At 40.4% G+C, this 24,378-nt stretch overlaps 1 long non-coding RNA gene across 1 annotated transcript in view; it reads right to left on the bottom strand.

Moving 5' to 3' along the window:
• Nucleotides 1–947: 947 nt before the first annotated feature.
• The window catches only part of AY512915 (cDNA sequence AY512915), a 43,420-nt gene continuing 19,989 nt past the window's right edge, over nucleotides 948–24,378 (bottom strand). Inside the window, exons 3-4 of the long non-coding RNA NR_033559.1 lie at nucleotides 8,159–8,299; nucleotides 948–4,200 (exon numbers count right to left, since the gene is read on the bottom strand). This is a non-coding gene — a long non-coding RNA (cDNA sequence AY512915). The remainder of the gene's footprint in view (nucleotides 4,201–8,158; nucleotides 8,300–24,378) is intronic.

Consider the following 24,378-nt stretch of genomic DNA (forward strand, 5'->3'; position numbering starts at 1 on the left):
TGCCCTCTAGTCTTGCACGGTAGTTCCTGGCTAGCCTTTTCTTTTGCTATAGTCTTTACACAACATTAATCATTTTTGACATCATAGTACACTTGACTGCTTGCTGACTGCACACTTACCCATTGGTAAGTCTATGAAGTGAGGGAGTGAGTCTGTCTTGCTGATCACTATACTGCAGGTATTACCACAAATTGACACTATCCATGACAACACAGGCATTCAAAAAACCATTGCTGCATAGCTGAATTGGCATGCAGGACCTTCCAGTCATAGTTTGGCATTATCAACCTTATAATGCATGGTAAATGTGAATGGCCCCCATAAGTTTATAAGTTTACTTGTTCGCTAGTTGGTGGAGCTGTTTGGGAAGGATCAGGAGATCTTGTCTTGGAAGAGATGTGTCAATGGGGTGAAGACTTTTCAAAAGCCCATATCATTCTGTTACCTCTCTCTGCCTGTGCTTGTGAATAAAGACATAAGCTCTCAGCTACTGCTCCAATGCTTGTTTGCCTTCTGTGATGCTCCCCATCGTGACGGCCATGTACTCTAGCCCTCTGGAACAATGAGCCCCAATTAAATGCTTTCTTTTCTAAGTAGCCTTAGTCAAAGTGTTTTGTCACAGCCATTGAAAAGTAACTAGTGCACAGTGGTTAGAAGTATGTGAGTAGGCACAAAGTTTTAGCTATTCACTAAAGTAAAGTGAATAGGAAAGTTGAATAATATTGGTTCCAATGAAAGCAAAGCATGATGTCTGAGGGCCAGATACTAGAGATAAGATTGTTATTCAAGTAGACTAAATAGTAGCACCATCAAATGGCCAAACAGAGCCCTGGTACTCACTCCTAAATCGTCATGAATTTCAAAATATTCCCCTGCTCTTGATCACAGACTGTCATAATTTACCTCTCATTTTTCCATCAGGAAACAATTGACCTTGATTTATTTTTATCATTTTATTTATACACCTCCTGCAAGACCGAAGCATTGATTTTCCCAAGAGCTAATGTTAATAGGATCAATAAGCCACAGCAAACATACATCAAGGCGTCATTTTCTCACTGTAACCTGGGGCAGGCGGCACTACCTGCAGACAGACTGGTGAAACCCATCTAGTGTGGTTGACTGGGGAGGTGGTAGGAAGCAACTCTCCTTGTAAATCAGGAGTAAACCTGAGCCCAGTGATGAGAGGGGAAACACACCAACCACAGCACACTGAGGACTTTGTAGAGTCAGGTTTGAAAGGTGTCTTCTTGAATTTTTTTCACATATGTGTACATGCTAGTGTTGTGTGTGTGTGAGTGACAAGACTTAGTCAGACTTGGGTATCATCCTTAATTGCTCTCCACTTCGCTTTTTGGGAACATAGTTGCTTGCTGACCTTGGACTCACCAATTCAACTAGGCTGGCTGCAAGTGAGTCTCAAGAGATCTACTTGTCTCTACCTTCCCAGTACAAAATAAAGTCAAGTGCTTACTGACTGAGCCATCTCCCTGGTCCTGAGAGGTATGTTTAATAAGAGCCACTAAGGACAGATCATGGAACAAAGGCACAGAGATGAGGGTCATTGGAAGAACTAGCTCCTTTGTTGAAGTCCCATTTTGAATGATGGAGAAAAATTGTAACAGATAATTTCCCAGGTGGCCTTAGCTTGCATTTACTTTGGGGAGCTGCTGATCCTAGTGTGTCTAACACAGACAAACAGGGGAACCAGAAGGTCTACCACCTACTAGTAAAGTGAAGTCAGTTTTATAGACAATATTTCCCCCAGTATAAATATGTTTTCTTTCTTCTCTCAAGACTAAAATATTTCCTAAGTTAACAAGTTTGCTATAATAAAGATATACCAAGCAAATGCTTGCCACTGTAGATTTTGGCAGAATATTTCCATGGCTACATTAGGGTACCAAGCCCTTGACTCCCAAGAAGAACATCCTTAGAAGCACACAGGGACAGGATACAGAGACTATCTTCCTATGTATTGCATAGCAGTTTCTTTTGAAATTAAAACTTCCTTGGAGGGAAACTCTCTAACACATAGGGTATGAATAGGGAGGCAAAACAGCAGGAATAGTCTAAGGGAGATCTGAAATACTGCAGTCAAGACTGCTGAGAATCACTCTCAGAGAAGCCAAACTGCTTAGAAGAAGCAGAGGACAGAGAAGCTGCTCAGAAGACTCTCAGATAAGCTGACCTGCCCAGACGAGGCTGAGACCAAATGAGCCAGCAGGAAGGTCCCAGACAGAGAAAATGGAGAAAGAGGACTGAACATAGATAGCATCTAACTTTCTCTGCTTTCTGACTGTGGGTACAGTGTGACCAGCTACTTCATGTTCCTGCCACCATTATTTCCCTTCCATAATGGACCATGTCCTCTCAAAACATAACTCAAAACATGTAGCTGCCATTAAGTTACTTCTGTCTTTGGTCTCAGTATCAGTAAGGAGGGAATTAGCTAACATAGGCATCAGTGATCTCTGGGGTGACTACTACTAGTGTGACTGTACTACTGTCTCTCATAGTTCTCTGTACTACTGTGAATAGGGAAACATAAATCCCTCTTTAAGACTCTAACTTCAATTTTTTAGATGTTGTCTGGCTGTAGTTTGGACATGAAGTACCTCCAAATGTTATGTGTTAAGACGTAGTCCCTAACTGGTGGCACTGTTAAGGAGCGAGTGGATTATGAGGACTCTGATCTAATCCTTGAATTAGGAATTAAAAGTCCAAGAGATCCCCAAAACATCCGATATAGCTGCTGCCCTTGGTTTCCTCCTAGAGGCAGAAAGTAAGTCCCTATTACCAAAGACACAGGACCTGGAGGAACTGACCTGGATCTGATCTAAAACCTTCCTCCCTGAGGACTAGCTCTCATAGTTCTAGAATACGCCAAACAAGTATCCATACCTTTGGGTATGTCATGCTCCTTCTTACTATTTACTCTCTGCTTCTTGGGCATCATGAGGCAAGCAGATCTGCACCAACACACCCCTGCTTTGCCATAGGTTCCTAAGCAATAGAACCAGCCAACCATGGCTGGAGAGCTGTGAAACCTGAGGACAAATAATCGTTTGTTTCTTTGAGCTGATTACATGGGCATTTTGTTATAGATACAAAACTAGCTATGATGTGAAAGCAGCAGCTACTATGGTGGTTCTGGTTTAATCTTCCCAGGAACTAGCATATTATTTTCCACAGTAGCTGTATCACTGGAAACCAAGAGTGTAGATGGTTCAGAGTCTCCACACCCTTGCCAAGACTCATTACTTTCTAGGTTTTATTGTAGCTTGCTAATGTGTATGATGTAATAGCTCATTGGGATTTGCAGCTCCCTCTTATCTTCCTACTTTGTTTGAATGTCTTTTCTTTCCACAGATTAAACCTTTGCATACCTATTCTATTTGGACATTAAAATAACTAAATATTTTAATGTCTGCATCTTCAGAAGCAAGCAAAGAAACAAAAACCTCAAAAAAAATCAAGTGTGTCTACCTGTCTGTAGGAAAGTAACAAAACAAAACAAAGAAAACAAAATCCAGGGTGTGTCTGCCTTTCCCCAATTCAGAAAGGAATATAAGTAGTCAATGAAATACTGCTATAGTCTCTTGAGTAAACTAGATGTGTCTGAGTCTTTGCCCTTTAACTATTTAATTCTCTGACCCCCAACTAGAAAAAGAGGAAAGGGGAAACAGCAACCAATGCTTGCCTATTCATTTGAGGAAGCTGTCCAATCAAAATGCCTTGTATATGAAAGGATGCTGCCGATTGTGAAGCTTTGCAATAGGAAACCATTGACTCAGTTAATTAGCATCTACATTAAATACTCTGTACACCAGTGAACAGAAATGAGGTCCCGGGGTTGGACTCCCTCACTGTTCAGGCTGTGTGATCTTGGATAACTCCTTAATCTCTTCATCATCTCACTTCCTGTGTGTATGACACAGAGTGAGCACTTGAAAGTTGCCTGTGATTATCATTCACTATTATTGTATGGCTTTTGTACATCTTGACTGTCGACTCCCTGCAATGGACATCAGTGGAACGATAACAATAAGATGTCCAGAGAACAGCTGTTCAAAATTGGCCAATTCCGGCTGCCCGAATCTTTTCTAGTTTCTGTGAGTCTATTGATCTCTCCTCCTGTAGTCAATATCTTGGAGGAGTGAAAAGGCTTTCTTCTCATCATTGATGATTTCCAGGCCTCTGAAATAAGACAGGAAGGTCAGACTTAGACCTAATATCAGAGCTAGTCAGTGACCAAGCTGAAGAGTGTCATGTGTTGTCCCTCTGGAGATAAAAAGGGCAAGGCACATGTATGTACAGGGCAAGGATAGCCCTTTAGATATATTGCCTCCGTGTTTCTCAATTGGAAGGAGAGGTGACATTAGCTGAGCTATTTCTCTGTCCCTCAAAAGTAAATATTGTTTTCATTTTTGAATTAGAAACAAACACTGGAATATATATTCACTGTAAAAATTGAAATGTGTAAAAGGTAGCCTATAGAAAACAATGAAAGCTTCCTTCACACATGTCTCCTGAGTCTTAACCCTCTCTACACCCCTCAGGTTAGTACAATCCTACCTCACTGTGCCTTGTATTTATGCACATAAATACAGTTTAAATGCATAAAACTGTTTATAATATGCAACTGGTTCTTCAATTTACTTATTTTAATCTAACACTAATACCCCCTCCCCCCCCCCCCACACACACACTCTTTCTGTCTCTGCATCTGAAGATCCTAGCTGTAGCTGATATGGTAGCATGTGCAGGGAACATCAGTGCTTGATGTGAGCTAGTTAGTCTAATGCTCAAAATAAGCAATGCAGTATGGTATTAAATGGTGGACCTCAGCACCCACTCCGAGATGTCTAGTGACTTGCTAAAGATCGAAAGTTATTTAAAATAAATAAATAAATAAATAAATAAATAAATAAATAACAAATGAATAAAACAACTTTAAAAAACAGAAGTTATTTAAAAGTTTCACTTTGACTGTAGCTGGCTTGGGATGACCTTGACCTTGGCAGTGACCTCCACTGGTCACTATCGTCATTGTTTTATTGATTCTTACCATCTTCTGATAATATATACCAGCATTTTATATTCCTCTCCAAACTGAAAGACTTACCCAGCTCTAATCTTCAGATGCATCCTTTCTGACTGATACAGGAAGGGCCCTTATTCAAATATTCAGATTTCTGATGCAATGTTCCCAAGATATTATGGAACTTTTGGGTGGGTTCATAAATATATAACATTATCCAGCCCCTTTTAAGTCCATCCGGTAACTTGTAAGTTAAATTATGATGTCTGTTTTAGAAGAGATTTAAGACCTTACTTTCTAACTGATATGAACTCTTTTCTTCATATGCAAAACAAACAGTAAATTTGTTCTTTCAAAAATATATAAAAATCAATGAGAAAGATTTAAAGGAGCAATTAATGAGCTAATGTTTAGAAAGCAGTTTGAACCCCTGGGAAATAATGTTTTACATCCACAAGTGCTCTTCCCCTTCTGTTGGCTCACAAGCTATAAATTTGCTTGAATTCATCTGTGAAAGGAGCATGTGGAGGTTGGGGGAAAGGCGGAGTGAATATTTTGTCTTCAAGTGTCATGGAGTTATTTGTTCATATCCATTTGAATATTTATCTATAATTTTTGTTAGAGTATTTAGACTTTTAAGAGGTGTTTGAGAATTCCTGGGTTTAAGGAAAAGAGCTTCAAGCTGTCACCTTCTTTGTTGTCCCTGAGACTAGAGACATTCCCATTGTTCTAAAATTGGATCGTCATACTTAGGTTGGCTTTAAGTCATTTCTCAAGAGTTCTTTAGTTGTCCATGAATTTCCTTACTGACTTTGTGATTTATTTTTTGGGCACAAGATTTCTTTATGCCATCTATCCTCCTGTCTAGGGCATTGTCCTTAAGTTACAGCAGATTCAGGAAAAAATCTAACAGGACACCAAATTCAGAACAAACCTGCCTAGCTCTGTATCTGTCTGAGACAAAGCAAAGACAGTGGAGGATTGCATAATAGCACCCTTTCAACTGCAGAAAGATCTCATCTGTAGACATTCCTAATGATGCAGAGGTCGGACCCTGGTCTAGATCAGGGATTCTCTGGTTTTAAGTGCATACAGCTATCTGGAGAGCTCATCAAGCAGGTGAATGGGACTCCGTAGGCTAGAGTGGACAGGGAAGATTACAATTCCACGGCGTCCTAACAGTCTCTCGGGTGAAGTCTTGGATTCATTCGGCAGACTTCAAAATCAAGCATCTAGAAATCTGTAAAATGTTTCGATGAAAAACCTCATTGCTGAAACTGAGCACCATGGTTGGAAAAAGTGAAGGCATCTTTAATATACAGAGTTTATGGCAGAAGTTAGAACACGCTCCAGAGCAACTTTGTAGAGTGTGGAAATTAGAGCAGCGTGTTTGCCAGGTCATCCCTCTGAGCATGAAGTGTGGCAGTAGGTGGAGAATTCCACACTGCAGAACACAACACAAAGATTTTAATGGCCTTCATAGCCGGACAGTTTGTGAGCCGTATCATGTGCTTTTTAGGGACTAAAAATAACTGCTGACTATGCAAATATTTTGTATTTAAAAAGAAAAAAAAACAACTCTACCAACTCATTGTTGTTTTGAAAAAGGATTCCAAGTCTCCTCTCAGCAGTAACGTGTGTGATGAGAAGTCTGAAGCAGTAGGTTATAGTTTAAGTATCTGAAATCCCAAATTCTGAAATGCAAAATCTGAAATGATTTAAAGCTTATTTTGCTTTGAACTTACCAATTAAGGGATTTCAACCCAGTAAAGATCATGAATAAATTCCATACTTCCAAAAGCCTGAGACCTGAAGCATTTCTAGTCCTTAGCACTTCAGACCAGAGATATTCAGCAAGGTATTTAAAAATGAGTTCACAAACATGGAAAACAAAGGGGAAAAAACATTCCTAATAAAAGGCACCTTCTATGTGATTGTTATCATTCTGTTAATTTTGATTTATTTATTTTCTTACTTATCAATTCATACATACAATAATCCAGAGAAAAATTGGCAACTTTTAAAAGTTACATCTTGAGTATTTTATAACTTTGTATCTTAAATGTTTTTCATGACCAATATTTGAAAGTATTTGTGGCATCAGGGGTTTTGTTTTTTTGTTTTTTTTATTGTGACGCAGTGTTTTCCATGTCTTTTTTGGTACAACAGCCACATTTTCTGAGATGCCCTGTAGCTGTTAAATGATTGGCTGAAGTGAGCATGTTATAACCCTTGACATAGATTGACAAATTACTTTCCTAGAGGGCTAAACCAATTTTCATGTCACTAGCAGCATGTGGCAGCCCCACTTTTAAACTCAAATGTCATTTTACTGTGTTCTCGTAGGGGCCTGTAGGCTAGCCCTGCCCACTCACCACTATACACACTTCAGGGCTTAAATGCTTCTTACAGCACATGAAACCATCTTATTTGAGGTGTAAGCTTGCGCTGTGTTTCTTTCTCCCCTTCTAGAAGTTTCCCTAGCAGCAGCAGTTCCTACCTGACATGTATACATAAATCAGAGGAACAGGGGTGAGCTTGATTCTCGTCCTGTGATTTGTTTTTGGTTTTGTTGATTAGTCAGTTCCCATTGCCCTTTGTGAACTGTTTTGGTCCAGACAAGGCAAGTGCAGATCTTAGGGTGAACATGGGACATAACCCATCCAAGACTCCCTGTTTTGTGAGATGGGGACTTAAGTTTGTTCTTGAGGTGCAGTGTGCCTGTGCACATCAAAGACATGCATACCTACCAGGCTAGGGATCATGATGGAATAGGGATAGGATGAAGACTACAGAAGAAGGGCCTTGGTTTAGAAGGAGCTTGAACACATAAATCAACCAGGAGAAAGAAAACCAGGTGATATTGTCTCTCATGGGACATTCGGCTATGGTCAGCAGACATTTTTGCTAAAAGAGAGAGACAGTCTCTTTGGTAGAAACCAGAGACAGTTCTCAACAACACAAAAACCCCAATCTAGACTAGAACACAGGGTTCATATTTCTAAAAAAAAACTCCACTTATGTCCTATATAATATGACACTCTCGGCTTCATCCAGGGCAGCTAGGCCTATCTCAAGAGTCTTTTTTTGCAGGGGGGGGGGGGGGGGGCTTACCTTAGCTTGTTTGACAGTGAGTCTCCATAGTCTTTACTATTTATGTACTCTTGGAGAGGGAGGATCTTCGTGAATCTGGTCAGTTTCAGGAACTTCTTGAAACTATTTTGAATTGCTTACTTCCTGTTTTAATGAGCTTCCCTGTGGGATAGAATCTTTCAATCTTGTAGGAAATTGCTACACATGGCACACACAGATCAACCCACATGAAACAAACCAGCCACAAAGATTTCGCAGATAGGTGGCATCTTGCCCTGTCAATTTTACAGAAATAGTAGTTTCAAAGGGCTGGAGGTGAGGGGAATATTGTCTAAGGGTTATAAAACATTAATTTTGCAAGATAAACTGTCAGAACTGTGAATATACTTACCATCACCACACTGCATATTTTAAAATAGTCAAGATGGAAATTTTTACACTAAAACCATATTTTACCACAATTAACCAAAAAGAGAATGGGGGCATATGAATGAAAAAAGGCAGGCTAAGAGAAAACCACAAGCAAGTTTTTTTTCTTGGTCTCTGATCCTGTGGTGGAATGATAAATGGCGGGGTACGGGTGTAAGGAAACAGTAGTTTGAGTCTAGCCATCTCAAGGACAACTTCTCCACCTTGCTGCCAGGGTCACACTGACTTCATGTTCCCAGGCTCAGGTACCAACTCCTAGCCTGTTGTTTCAGATGCGCTTTATTTGTCTGTTAACTTGTAAAGAATATAATGAAAGTTGCCTGATATCTAACACGTTGTAAATGTCTTTAATGACTACATGTCATGACCTCTTGCCCACTCCTTTGTTTTCTTATCATTTTGATTGACATGCCAGATGTCCAGGATGGGGCCTGACCACCAATGCTCTGAGTCAGGGATCTTGAAACCAGAGGTTATTCAAGCATATAGATTCAGTGAACAACAAAACAAGGTAATTTTCTTGCTCCTCAATTACATAAACTACAAATAGATTTTCCGGAGGCAAGTGGAAGATTTTCTATATCAATTAGATAGTAAATCATACTGTGGAATCATTGTGAATTTTACAGAGGGATAAGGGCATTTTAACTCTATTTAAGCATGTATAGTTTAAATGTGTCCAGTACAATTGAAAGATGCAGAATGATAGTATCTTGGATCTGTACATCCAATTTGGGTTTGGTAGTTACTTTCATGAAGCAAACCTTGATGGTGTTGGAATTTAACCATTTGTGTAGTATATGTGAGGAGAATGAGTTAGAATGGCGCCTTAGCTTCCATTGCTATGACAAAATATCTGAGCTAATTAACTTACAAGGAGGAAAGGTTTGTTTAGACTCTTCCTTTCAGAGGTCAAAGGTCATGGTTATTTGACTCTTCATTCTGGACCTGTGGTGAGTCAGAACATCACAGTGGAAAGCATTGGCTGTGTTCTACTTTTAGAACTAGCCAGTATGATCTATTTAGCTCATGCTATTTAGCTCTGTACACTGTCATGCCCAGAGAATCCACTGAGGGGAGACACCAAGTATTTGCTTTCAATGCAGGATTCATGAGATCTAAAAATTCTTTTAGGTTTCTGTAAAGAAAGAATGATTCCTTAATGTACTCTATTTCATTAACTATGGCATAATTGTACACTCATTCTGCTATCTCTTACAGAAAAAGAAAGTGTATGTGTGTGTGTGTGTGTGTGTGTGTGTGTGTGTGTGTGTGTGGTTATGAGGGATAAAGGACAAGTGTACTAATTTAAACTAAATAAAATCGAATTAAGATTGGTTTTCTGATTAAAATTGGGAATGGCTAAAAAATCATGCTATTAATTTGGAGGGCAATCTCTTTACATGTGTTAATTTTAACATCATCTTTTATCATTTGTGAAGGGAAAATATAAAACGTGTCACAATTTATAAAAGAAGTTTCTAGAGGGAAAAATGTGATTTTAGCAAAGACCCTTTTCTACTTTGACATACACCAACTTTAATTGAATATTGCTTATTTAGTGAATTTGGTCAAAAAAGTTAAATCACCACCATCTTTTTAGTTTCAATCTCTTAAAGATCTTAACCTTTCAAAAGATAAAGTGCAAGGGACAGGGGAGATGGCTTATTGGATAAATCACTTATTGTACAAGCCTGAGGACCTGATTTTCAATCGTTGGAGTCCACATACAGCCAAGAGGAGTATACATGTGTGTCGTAGTTAAGGTTTTACTGCTGTGAGCAGACACCATGACCAAGGCAAGTCTTATAAGGACAACATTTAATTGGGGCTGGCTTACAGGTTCAGTCCATTATTGTCAAGGCAAGAGCATGGCAGCATCCAGATAGGCATTGTGCAGGCAGAGTTGAGAGTTCTACATCTTCATCTGAAGGTTGCTAGTGACTGACTTCCAGGCAGCTGGGATGAGGGTCTTAAAACTCACACCCACAGAGATACACCTACTCCAACAAGACCACACCTTCAAATAGTGCCACTCCCTGGGTCAAACATATTTAAACCATGAGAAGGTGCAATCCCAGTGCTATTATGGGAGGTGGAGAAAAAAGAACCTGTAAAGCCCACAGCCCAGGTAGCCTAACACATGCAGCAATGAACGATAAAGGTGAGACTATGTCTCAAATTAGATTAAAAAAAAAAAGATGACCAATACCCAAGTTTCTGGTACGTATGTGCCTTGTGCTTAATCTCAATCTCTCTCTTTCTCTCTCTCTCTCTCTCTCTCTCTCTCTCTCTCTCTCTCTCTCACACACACACACACATACACACACACACACACACACATACACACACACACACACACACACACACACACACACACACACGATGTGTTAGTTACTTTTCTTGCTTTGACCAAATATCTGACAAGAAGCAATTTAAGAGAGGAACGGGTAATTTTGGCTCCCAGTTCAAGGGATTCAATCCTTCAAGGTGAGGACATCCCTGGCCACAGAGTATGAAGCTGCTGGTTACATTGTATTTGCAGCCAGGAGCAGGGAGCAGACAGGTAACAGGTGAGCTATTGCTATTAAGCTTTAAGGCTTGACCTGATAACTCACTTCCTTTGCAGGTTCCACCTCCTGAAGGTTCTATAACCTTCCCAACAGTGCCACCTGCTGAGGACCGAGTATCTAACCACATGAGCCTATGGAGGCCAGCTCACACTCAAGTCTACAAGTGTGAATTCTTTCTGACTCTGTGGTTTCTGCTTTAGATTCTACTTGATATTTATGTTTATGCTTGACGTGTGCCCTGGTTTGAGGATGGTTTGTCCACACCAACTTTCATACTGAGGTTAAATCCTTAAGACCACAGTCACCTGGAAGAGAGTCCAGTCGGTGTCTGGGTTGTGAAAAATGAGCCCTTAAAACTTGATTTCTAGAAATAGGGCTCTCGAGAATGAATTGGTTACCACACCTTGTGTTATAAAACAAAGTTTCCTTGCTCCTCATGCTGTTTAATGCATGACCGCTCACCCTTATCAGGTTTCCACCATGTCTTGTAAGTATCTTGCAAACTTGTGCCAGTATTATGATCTTAGACTTCTAACGTCCAGGTCTACTTAGTCTTTATAAAATACCCAGTCTTGAGTATTTTGTTATAGTAGCAGAAAATGGAGGAGGACAATGCAGTTGGTTCAAGTTCCAGATTCTAGTGAGATTGAATAAAATACCTACTTCACGTTTATCTTTTGGTGGGTTTAAACATATCTGAACAGAAAATTGAGCTGTTGCCCATTCTATTTTATTAATGAGAGTAAAATTACTTATGTAATTTTAAAGACTTCATCATTTATTTGCCAAACCTGTTAGCATGACTACCCATTCTGTTCTCCATGGCTCTCCACACACAGGTGGCAGTCTTTTCAGAACCGTTATCCACCTTATTACCACAGGTTCTGAGGCAACCGTTGCTGCTTTTTGGACTCCATTAATGGACGGTTTTCCATTTCTTCTTCCAATTTGTTTATCAAAATTCTAAACACTGTCTATTTCAACTCAGACTCACTCCCTAAGAAATCCTTGTGGATATTTCCAGCCCAGGGTTTCTTCCCTCTGATGAATTATCAAGACAAACATTCCCATCATGAGTTCCCTGTCACTGAGCTGGTATCACCTTAGGCTGTAAATGACATTGGAAAGTTTGAATAGCTCTGAGCATTTTCTCAGAATCTAGCATATGGCTGGCATTTACAGTTCACTCCATAGCCTTTTGTTGAATGGACAGCTAGGTGAACAGATAATCCGCCTACCTCAGTAGACTAAGTGAGGGCTTAAGAGAAAGGGTCAGGTGGAAAATGAAGACTTTTTTTGAGTTTTATATTTATTAAATGACAGCTACTTCTCAAGATGATTGAGACATGTACACAAAAACATCACGAAATCCAAATGAAACCTCAGATTTAGAAAACCTATATGTTAATAGCTAAAATTATACAGTAAGATTCGTTTAGATAATAGTTAACATGTTTTTATATTGATTATACAATAGAACATTATCAATTGAAAATCATTAAGAAAGAGGTTTGGGGAGAAACAAAAAGACCTGAGTTCAAGTCCCCAGAATCCATAAGAATGAAGACAGTTATGGCTGAGTGCCTGTAACTGTAGTGTTGAAAGATGAAGACAAGCAGATCCTAGGAGCTCACTGTCCAGATAAACTACACAGAAACGCGAGGTTCTACAGACACTGCCTCAAGACAATTGGCAGGGAACAAAAGATAGATAGATAGATAGATAGATAGATAGATAGATAGAGATAGAGAGAGAGAGAGAGAAAGAAAGAAAGAAAGAATGAATATGAATGAATATGAATGAATTCACTTCTCCTCCCAGTAGGAGCTCACATGTCCTAGTTAGGAAAAAATGAACTCAATATCTAGGTTTCCTTCCATTTTAAAATGACTAGAACATTTTCAAGTCCATCTTTATCTTGCATTTTCCATGGAAAAGGATTGAAGAATAAAGAAATAAGTTTCATTCTGTGGGGGTCATCATCTTCCATGAACTGGTGGGATTTTGCTGAAATTTCAACAAACAAGCACATAATCTACTCTCTGTGTGGCTATTAGCTCTATACACATTCGCTCATTCATAATTTACCCCCTGTGCTGCACAGACATTACATAAAAACAAAGGCTGATACACTGATGAAGGTTAACGCTTGTAACTCACTGATGAGAAGGCACCTACTTTGCTTTTCAAAGAACATAAAATGCAGCTACAAACATGTGGTCTTGTTTCTAGAGAAAACCTAAAAGTCACAACATCCTGCACAGAAAATACAGACTGGGGTAGCAATACACTCTCAGGCACACTGGCACCTCTGTCAAGACAGAATGCTCTCCGCTGACACTCAGCATGGAGCCAACGCAAGCCATGGGATTTATAAACATATACGTTGTGAAGTATTTCTCCAACACCATGACCATTTCACCAGAGAGTCTAAAATGGGAGGAAGCACCAGCCTAGAGGAAGAGAACAGAGTGAGCCGGAGAAGGTCGGGCTGGCCCAGTGATCATGAATAATTTAAACGTGCTTTCCAAAGCCGAGCACCTAACAGGCAGCCCTGCTCCATCAGTGCAGAGGCAGGTACACGCTGAGGGAGATATTCTGAGAAGTTGGCAGAGTCCCTCTGGGGAAATTCTGATCAAAGAAATGATTAAAGGGGACTGCCAAGGGTCAAACTTTTAAAAAATAACCCAATTCAGACATTTTTGTACCAGGAAATGTTAGCAATTAAATATGTATTTGCCTAGCTCAGTAGGAATAATTCCCTCTTAACCTTCTACACTCTGGGTTCAGGCAGTCTGAAGTCATAGGATGTCACTAAGCATAAGCTTCCAGAAGTCTCATGAGCAAGTCTCCTCAGTCCGTCTGAACACCAGCATTTGGGACAGACGCAGGATATTTGTGTCCATGCTGTACACATCCATGCAGTACAGTCATGTGTGTGAAGCCTAGCAGGCCTGAGCTTCCCAGTCCCATCACTAAGCCTAAGGCCCGGCTTTTTTTTTTTAATTAGATATTTTCTTCATTTACATTTCAAATGCTATCCCCAAAGTTCCCTATACCCTCCCCCTGCCCTGCTCCCCTACCCACCCACTCCCACTTCTTGGCCCTGACATTCCCCTGTACTGGGGAATATAAAGTTTGCAAGACCTAGGGGCCTCTCTTCCCAATGATGGCCAACTAGGCCATCTTCTGCTACATATGCTAGATAGAGACATGAGCTCTGGGGAGACTGATTAGTTCATATTGTTGTTCCACCTATAGGGTTGCAGACCCCATCAGCTCCTTGGGCACTTTCTCTAGTTCCTCCATTGGGGGCTCTGTGTTCGATCCTATAGATGACAGTGAGCATCCACTTCTGTATTTGCCAGGCACTGGCATAGCCTCATACGAGACAGCTCTATCAGGGTCCCTTCAGCAAAATCTTGCTGGCATATGCAATAGTGTCTGGGTTTGGTGGCTGATTATGGGATGGATCCCCGGGTGGGATAGTCTCTGGATAGTCCATCTTTTTCATCTTAGCTCCAAACTTTGTCTCTGTAACTCCTTTCATGGGTATTTCGTTCCCTATTCTAAGGAGGAATGAAGTATCCACACATTGGTCTTCCTTCTTGATTTTCTTGTGTTTTGCAAATTGTATCTTGGGTATTCTAAGTTTCTGGGCTAATATCCACTTATCAGTGAGTGCCTATCTAGTGACTTCTTTTGTGATTGGGTTACCTCACTAAGGATGATATCCTCCAGATACATCCATATGCCCAAGAATCTCATAAATTCATTGTTTTTAATAGCTGAGTAGTACTCCATTGTATAAATGTACTACATTTTCTGTATACATTCCTCTGTTGAGGAACATCTGGGTTCTTTCCAGCTTCTGGCTATTATAAATAAGGCTGCTATGAACATAGTGGAGCATGTGTCCTTATTACCAGTTGGAACATCTTCTGGGTATATGCCCAGGAGAGGTATTGCTGGATCTTCCTGTAGAACAATGACCAATTTTCTGAGGAACCGCCAGAATGACTTCCAGAGTAGTTGTACAAGCTTGCAATCCCACCAGCAATGGAGGAGTGTTCCTCTTTCTCCACATCCTTGCCAGCATCTATTGTCACCTGAATTATTGATCTTAGCCATTCTGACTGGTGTGAGGTGGAATCTCAAGGTTGTTTTGATTTGCATTTCCCTGATGATTAAGGATGTTGAACATTTTTCAGGTGTTTCTCAGCCATTCGGTATTCCTCACTTGAGAATTCTTTATTTAGCTCTGTACCCCATTTTTAAAGGGGTTATTTGAATTTCTAGAGTCCAGCTTCTTGAGCTCTTTGTATATATTGGATATTAGTCCACTATCAGATTTAGGATTGGTGAAAATCCTTTCCCAATCTGTTGGTGGGCTTTTTGTCTTGACAGTGTCATTTGCCTTACAGAAGCTTTGCAATTTTATGAGGTCCCATTTGTCAATTCTTGATCTTACAGCATAAGCCATTGCTGTTCTGTTCAGGAATTTTTTCCCTGTGCCCATATCTTCGAGGCTTTTCCCCACTTTCTCCTCTATAAATTTCAGTGTTTTATGTGGTTTTATGTGGATGTCCTTGATCTACTTAGACTTGAGCTTTGTACAAGGAGATAAGAAAGGATCAATTCGCATTCTTCTACATGATAGCCGCCAGTTGTGCCAGCACCATTTGTTGAAAATACTGTCTTTTTTCCACTGGATGGTTTTAGCTCCTTTGTCAAAGATCAAGTGACCATAGGTGTGTGGGTTCATTTCTGGGTCTTCAATTCTATTCCATTGATCTACCTCTCTGTTGCTGTACCAGTACCATGCAGTTTTTATTACAATTGCTCTGTAGTACAGCTTAAGGTCAGGCATGGTGATTCCACCACAGGTTCTTTTATCGTTGAGAATAGTTTTTGCTATCCTAGGCTTTTTATTATTCCAGATGAATTTGCAAATTGCCCTTTCTAACACAGTGAAGAACTGACTTGGAAATTTGATGGGGATTGCATTGAATCTGTAGATTGCTTTCACTAGGATAGCCATTTTTACTATATTAATCCTGCCAATCCATGAGCATGGGAGATCTTTCCATCTTCTGAGATATTTCAATTTCTTTCTTCAGAGACTTGAAGTTCTTATCATACAGATCTTTCACTTCCTTAGTTAGAATCACACCAAGGTATTTTATATTATCTGTGACTATTGTGAAGGATGTTATTTCCCTAATTTCTTTCTCAGTTCGTTTATCATTTGTGTAGAAAAAGGCCATTGATTTGTTTGAGTTAATTTTATATCCAGCTACTGCACTGAAGCTGTTTATCAGATTTAGGAGTTCTCTGGTGGAATTTTTAGGGTCACTTATATATACTATCATATCATCTGCAAATAGTGATATTTTGACTTCTTCCTTTCCAATTTGTATCCCCTTGATCTCCGTTTGTTGTTGAATTGCTCTGGCTGGGATTTCAAGTACTATATTGAATAGGTAGGGAGAAAGTGGGCATCCTTGTCTAGTCCCTGATTTTAGTGGGATTGCTTCCAGCTTCTCTCCATTTACTTTGATGTTGGCTACTGGTTTGCTATAAATTGCTTTTATTATGTTTAAGTATGGGCCTTGAATTCCTGATCTTTCCAAGACTTTTATCATGAAGGGATATTGGGTTTTGTCAAATGTTTTCTCATCATCTAAGGAGATGATCGTGTGGTTTTTGTCTTTGAGTTTGTTTATATAGTGGATTACATTAATGGATTTCCTTATATTAAACCACCTTGCATCCCTGGGATGAAGCCTACTTGATCATGATGGATGATCATTTTGATGTGTTCTTGGATATGGTTTGCAAGGATTTTATTGAGTATTTTTGCATCGATAATCATAAGGAAAATTGGTCTGAAGTCCTCTTTCTTTGTTGGATCTTTGTGTGATTTAGGTATCAGAGTAATTGTGGCTTCATAGAATGAGTTGGGTAGAGTATCTTCTGTTTCTATTTTGTGGAATAGTTTGAGGAGAGTTGCTATTAGGTCTTCTTTGAAAGTCTGATAGAACTCTGCACTAAACCCATCTGATCCTGTTTTTGTTTTTGGTTTGGAGACTATTGATGACTGCATCTATTTCATTAGGGGAAATGGGACTGTTTAGATTGTTAATCTGATCCAGATTTAACTTTGGTACCTTCCTAGACAGATGTCTAGGAAGTTGTCCATTTCATCCAGGTTTTCTTGTTTTGTTGAGTATAGCCTTTTGTAGTAGGATCTGATAATGTTCTGGATTTCCTCAGGTTCTGTTGTTATGTCTCCTTTTTCATTTCTGATTTCATTAATTAGGATACTGCCCTTGTGCCCTTTAGCTAGTCTGGCTAAGGGTTTACCTATCTTGTTGATTTTCTCAAAGAACCAACTCCTGGTTTGGTTGATTCTTTGAATAGTTCTTTTTGTTTCCACTTGGTTGATTTCAGCCCCGAGTTTGATTATTTCCTGCCATCTACTCCTCTTGGGTGAATTTGCTTCCTTTTGCTCTAGAGCTTGTAGGCGTCCTGTCAGGCTGCTAGTGTATGCTCTCTCTAGTTTCTTTATGGAGGACTGAGGGCTATGAGTTTTCCTCTTAGGACTGCCTTAACTGTGTCCCATAAGTTTGGGTATGTTGTGGCTTCATTTTCATTAAACTCTAAAAAGTCTTTAATTTCTTTCTTTATTTCATCCTTGACCAAGGAATCATTGAATAGTGTGTTGTTCAGTTTCCCCGTGAATGTTGGCTTTCTATTATTTATGCTGTTACTGAAGATCAGCCTTAGTCCGTAGTGATCAGATAGGATTCTTGGGATAATTTCAATATTTTTTATCTGTTAAGGCCTGTTTTGTGACTGATAATATGGTCAATTTTGAAGTAGGTACCATGTGGTGCTGAGAAGAAGGTATATCCTTTTGTTTTGGGATAAAATGTTCTGTTGATATCTATTAAATCCATTTGTTTCATAACTTCTGTTAGTGTCCATGTGTCTCTGTTTAGTTTCTGTTTACAGGATCTGTCCATTGATGAGAGTGGGGTGTTCAAGTTTCCCACTATTATTGTGTGAGGTGCAAAGTGTGCTTTGAGCTTTATTAAAGTTTCTTTAATGAATGTGGCTGCCCTTGTATTTGGAGCATAGATATTCAGAATTGAGAGTTCCTCTTAGTAGATTTTACCTTTGATGAGTATGAAGTGCCCCTCCTTGTCTTTTTTGATAACTTTGGGTTGGAAGTCAATTTTATTCGATATTAGAATGGCTACTCCAGCTTGTTTCTTCAGACCATTTGCTTGGAAAATTGTTTTCCAGCCTTTTACTCTGAGGTAGTGTCTGTCTTTTTCCCTGAGGTAGGTTTCCTGTAAGCAGCAAAATGTTGGGTCCTCTTTGTGTAGCCAGTCTATGCCTATTTATTGGGGAATTGAGTCCATTGATGTTAAGAGAAATTAAAGAAATGTAATTGTTGCTTCCTGTTATTTTTGTTGTTAAAGTTAGGATTCTGTTCTTGCGGCTGTTCTTCTTTTAGGTTTGTTGAAGGATTACTTTCTTGCTTTTTCTAGGGTATAGTTTCTGCCCTTGTGCTGGTGTTTTCCCTTTATTATCCTTTGAATGGTGGGATTCGTGGAAAGATATTGTGTGAATATGGTTTTATCATGGAATACTTTGGTTTATCCATGTATGGTAATTGAGGGTTTTGCTGGCATTTGTGTTCTTTTAGGGTCTGCATAACATCGGTCCAGGATCTTCTGGCTTCATAGTCTCTGGTGAGAAGTCTGGTGTAATTCTAATAGGCCTGCCTTTATATGTTACTTGACCTTTTTCCCTTACTGCTTTTAATATTCTATCTTTATTTAGTGCATTTGTTGTTCTGATTATTATGTGTCGGGAGGAATTTCTTTTCTGGACCAGTCTATTTGGACTTCTGTAGGCTTCTTGTACAATCATGGGCATCTCTTTCTTTAGGTTTGGGAAGTTTTCTTCTATTATTTTGTTGAAGATATTTGCTGGCCCTTTAAGTTGAAAAATCTTCATTCTCATCTACTCCTATTATCCATAGGTTTGGTCTTCTCATTGTGTCCTGGATTTCCTGGATGTTTTGAGTTAGGATCTTTTTACATTTTGCATTTTCTTTGATTGTTGTGCCCATGTTCTCTATGGAATCTTCTGACCTGAGATTCTCTCTTCCATCTTTTGTATTCTGTTGCTGATGCTTGAATCTATAGATCCTGATTTCTTTCCTAGGGTTTCTATCTCCAGAGTTGTCTCACTTTGGGTTTTCTTTATTGTTTCTACTTCCCTTTTTAGGTCTTGGATGGTTTTGTTCAATTCCATTACCTATTTGGTTGTGTTTTCTGTAGTTCTTTAAGGGATTTTTGTGTTTCCTCTTTAAGGACTTCTACCTGTTTAGTAGTGTTTTCCTGTAATTCTTTAAGAACTTCTACCTGGGACACAAGATGGCTCCCTCACCTGCTCTGGTGGTCAGAGCCCTCCCAGGCGGCCACCTCTCCTCTGGTGGGCAAGGTGCCCAGATGTCTGGAGCCTGGAAGGGGGTGTATCCCTCTGTTCCAAAAGCTGTGTTGCTTCTGCCTGTTCCAGAAGCTGTGTCGCTTCTGCAGTCCACTCACTAGCCCTCCGCAGTCTGTGAGCTGACTTGTGCAGACTGGTCTCAGAGGGACCCAGGACACAAGATCTAATGCCCGGCCTTTTGAACAGGAGATTTGAAACTATGAAGTGAATCATGAGATCCCAGTTTCTAGAGTAAGAGCTTAGGTTCTAGTAGCTCCAGAAGGCTAGGCTTGGCCACCTGTCCCCCTATATCAATTACACAAATAGCATTGAAAAGCAGAGAAAGAGATTGATTCAATGTAGTCTCCCTGAGAAGATGAAGAGAAGAGGGACTCACCCACACTCAAGTCCATTTTCAGGGGGTTATGCTTAAGTAGAGGTAAAAGACATGTATAGCTAAGCAGTCCTGGTCAAGGCATGGTTCTGCTCACAGTTTACCGCACTCTGTTTCAGCCCTGTCTCTCCTGCTAGGTGGTCTGATATGTGGTGGGAAATGTATACTATGTCTTCCTGGGAGGCAGGTTTCCATGAAACACCAAATCTTAGCTTTTCCTCCCCCGACCCCCAGCATGGGAGTCCCAAGGACATTTTAATTCTGTAAAGCCTACTGTTTCTTTAGATCAATGGACACACACACACACACACACACACACACACAATCATACTAATACAGATAAAAGAAAAGGGAAAGTTTGAAGTCAGATTTTCTCAAATACATACTAATGTATTTTTTTTTTTAGTATGCTAACTGGAGTTAAAGATTTAAAACCTGTTCCTCCATTTGCCAAAACCTAAATCCCCAGACAAACATTCCTGTCACTTGTGGTTCCCGGAGTCACATCTTAACTCTCTCAAAGCAAGGTCAGAGGCTGAGGACCAACAGCTGAAGAGTTACACAGCTTGTAGAGCATTCCCTCAAATCACAAGTCCCAACCTTGTAATTTTAACTGACTATATTTGAGTCCTTTTAAACTCAGAACATTTGAAGTACTGGAGAGATACTGGATTCTCTTATCAGCATTACTATGTGAGAACCAGGGGCATGAAGACATGTGGGTTTAGATCATAAGGTCTGTGTTGATTCATCAGCTTTTCTCTTAATGCACTGCCAACCCTGGGTATAGTGCAGAAAACATTAAATTTTCCAAGCAAGACAGGACCTTACAGTCTGGTGAGTCCTGGAAGGAGGCAGGACTCTGAGGTATGTAGGGCCCATGAGAGTGGGAGGTGAGTCAGAATATTCAGGCACATGCAGGACACAGGGTGTGCCTGCCATGTGGGATGGAGTCTATGACAGATACCTCTACTGTTGTGAACCCTCTCCTGATCATACTGACCACAGAGGATAGACAAACATTAAGGCAGGCAAAGTAAGGAGGACTAGATTATGCAGTATTAAACATTTTTCTTGTTCAGCAATCAATGTGAAGTCACTGATTGGATTGGATTCACAGGGGAATAAAATGATCCCAGAAGAGGAGGTGCACGATTTCTCCCAAAGATAGAAGCAGCCATTTTAACTGAGAAAAGAGAACCCAGAGCTCATCAGCTTAGTGAAAGAGCCAAGGATGAGGCTTGATTAGGAGAGCTACATAATCCTCGCTTCCATCATCCCAGCCACCAAGAGGTGCTACACACTGATTCCCGGGCACACTATTCCCCACTCTCTGTGGTGTGCCTAATCATAGTGATTGCAATACATCAGTGGCTCACAGATGAGCCTGGTGGGTTTCCACACCAGGACCTAGCTAGCAACCGAAGAGAAGCAACGGTCAAGGACAGAAACATAATCCTGATACAAGCTACCTGTTGAGGAACACTTGGCAGATCCAAGGCACCATGCAACAGTTTTCAGAAACTAGCCTACATAAACCTTGAGAAGCTCTTAGGAGACACAGCCAATAATCCTCTAGTTTAAAAGGTGGTCAAGTGAGATTGGGGACTTTTTGAGTATTTTGCTTAAGGTCACAGAGCTAGAAAGGTGGAGAAGAGAAACCTGAATCCACAGACAGCTGCCTTCCTTCAAGGCCTGTGAGTACAGACTGGTCTCAGCAAATAATGAAGCCTTAATTTTGACTGTGTGAAGACACTTACTCTGAGGTGCAGTGTTATTTTCCCAACCTGGAAGTGACCTTGAGATGGGAAAGGCCTGTGTGGTGGTTCCTTTCCACCACAAGTTAAGTCTATGGCATTGCTTTTGGTCAAAGAAAGGCAAGTGGTTGACATGTTTTGTCTCCCCCAAGTCACCTCTGTTGAGAGCTATGTTTCTGGGGGACAGTGTTGTGTGGGACTTAAACTTCTGGTAAACTAAGGCCATATTCTCTGAAGGGATTAAGGTGTTAATTATGGGAACCTGGTCCATGCTTGAGAAGATGAGCATAAAATCCTGAGCCTGCCCCTCTTCTCAAATCTCTGTTTCTTCATTTATAATTCACTCCTTTGTGATTTTTCCTACACATACATACCTGTGAGGTCTTCACCAGAGCCATCCATACCTTTGGATCTGCAGAAGTGTGAATTGAATAAACTCTTCCTCATAAATACTCTGCTTCCAGTAATTTGTTACCATGACAAAAAGAAAATTAATGAAGGCACCATGCAAGCGAAAAACAGTTTGTTCAATTTAGTTTTGTAACTTTCTGACTAGATGTCCCTAAAACGTGCTTAGCCACTTCTCGGCCTCAACTCCCTTGTTTACAGAATGGAAATAATACAGTGTCTGCCCCAAGGAGTGGCTGAGAGGCCTAAGTGACAGAATCCATGCACCCGATCTAAAGCCCCAGCCAGGCGCTAAATGTTAGATTTTAGTAGCAATGCTCAGAGTCAACGAGCTGATGATAACTCCAAGGTCAAAAGAATTGCTTCACTTCAACTCAATACCATCCAACTAAAATTTAACTTAGCGACTGACTCTTGCGGTACCCAATATGCTAAATGTCTGTACATACACACTCACACACACACACACACACACACACACACACACACACAGAGAGAGAGAGAGAGAGAGAGAGAGAGAGAGAGAGAGAGAGAGAGAGGTGCATTTCTTATTAAACTCCCTAACTTATCCATCACTGAAGTCCACTGTCTCTCATTGAGGCAAACGGCTGATAACACTAACATCCCGCTTAACCCTTGGTGGTATCTACACTCCTCAAAATATGCATTTTTTGCCTTTTTTTTTTTTTTTTTTTTGCTATTCCTTCCTCATGAACAATGCTCCACCTCCTGTGCTGTTTCTTTTCATCTTTGGAATTGATGCCAGAGATGTCACCGCTGCTTAGGAGGCTGCAGGACAGTGTATAGCCTGGTAATAAAACCCCTCAAACAAGAAACTGGTGACCCTTGCGATTCTCATTGCCAGGAGTGTAGCCTTTTGAAATCTTCAAGATGGAAAAGTCATGAGTGTGGCCATCCACGAGGGACTGAGAGTAGATGGCAGCTAAAAATGAGTCAGAGCATTGCCGGACACTCTCACTCTCCGCCTGATAACTCAGGACAAGATGTGCTGTTAAAAAACCCCACAGAGACCTATAGCCGAGCTGTTCAGTGGGCTCTCTAGCTAAAAGCCTTCCACTTGAGCGCTCTGGTTTGTCCAAGTTTGTTTAAGATGCATAATTCATAAAGGGTACATAGCACTATCCTTGAATAACTTTTCATTCCCCACCTGCTCCGAGGATTAGCTGGAGGGACTGAAAGTCACAAGAAGATCACTCTTGAGACCTGGCATTAGAACATTTATAGCCTCCACAGATCCCCCAGCTGCTCATCTCTGCATGGCTGTGGCTTCCTGGGATCCCCAACAGACAGTTTTAAATGTGTATTTTCACTGGTAGTTAAAGTTTTGTTTTGTTTTGTTTTGTTTTTTTACTCCTTGTACATAGTTTCAAACAGAGCTGAAGACAGCGAGGACAGCTTGAGGTCCTTGGCTTGTTCACAGCTCAGAATCCAGGGCATGTTCCCATACCCTGGGCAAGCAGAAACTAACTGCTTCCAACTCTCATTTTGTCAAAGAGGCTCATAAAGATAGAACATCAATTCAGCACTGCTCCTAAGTACTTCTATGTGGGTTGACACAAGCAAGAAAACTTTCTGCTTAGAATCCATGAGGTTACTCCAGGTTATTCGTCATCCCAATGCCCACGGTGACATAATAGTCAATTTACGGTGATTTGTGGCACTCCAGGTAGGACTGATAAGGAATCGCAGCACAGTGGGGGTGGACGGGGCAAAGCACTGTCAGGGCTCTAACCTGCCCCAAACATCCTTTCCTTGGTGCACTTTGATGATTTTTTTTTCCAGTGTGACAATAATAGTTCTCTTAAAACAATCCATCAAGCTGGACCTAGAAGACAAACATGAATTCCAACTGGCAATCCTTAGCAACCTTCTCAGCCAGTGTCTCTACTGTCTGACTGTGTGGGTTTTCCATCTGGACATTTTAACTGAGAATGGAGACACTGTCCTCGTGTCCTGCTCAAACATGTAAAGGTGTAATTTGCAAAGATGAAATGTTAGCATTGCATGGTTTATGAACACCTAGTGTGTGTCTGCTCATGTAAAGAGCTGAATGCAGCACCCATCTAGAAGTTTCTTAAGATAACCCTGTGGCTAGATGCTACCACCACCATCACCATGGTCGTTATCATTTATCAGCATCCTAATTACCATCAT

The sequence above is a fragment of the Mus musculus genome, chromosome 6, assembly GCF_000001635.26.
Source record: "Mus musculus strain C57BL/6J chromosome 6, GRCm38.p6 C57BL/6J".
Taxonomy (NCBI): domain Eukaryota; kingdom Metazoa; phylum Chordata; class Mammalia; order Rodentia; family Muridae; genus Mus; species Mus musculus.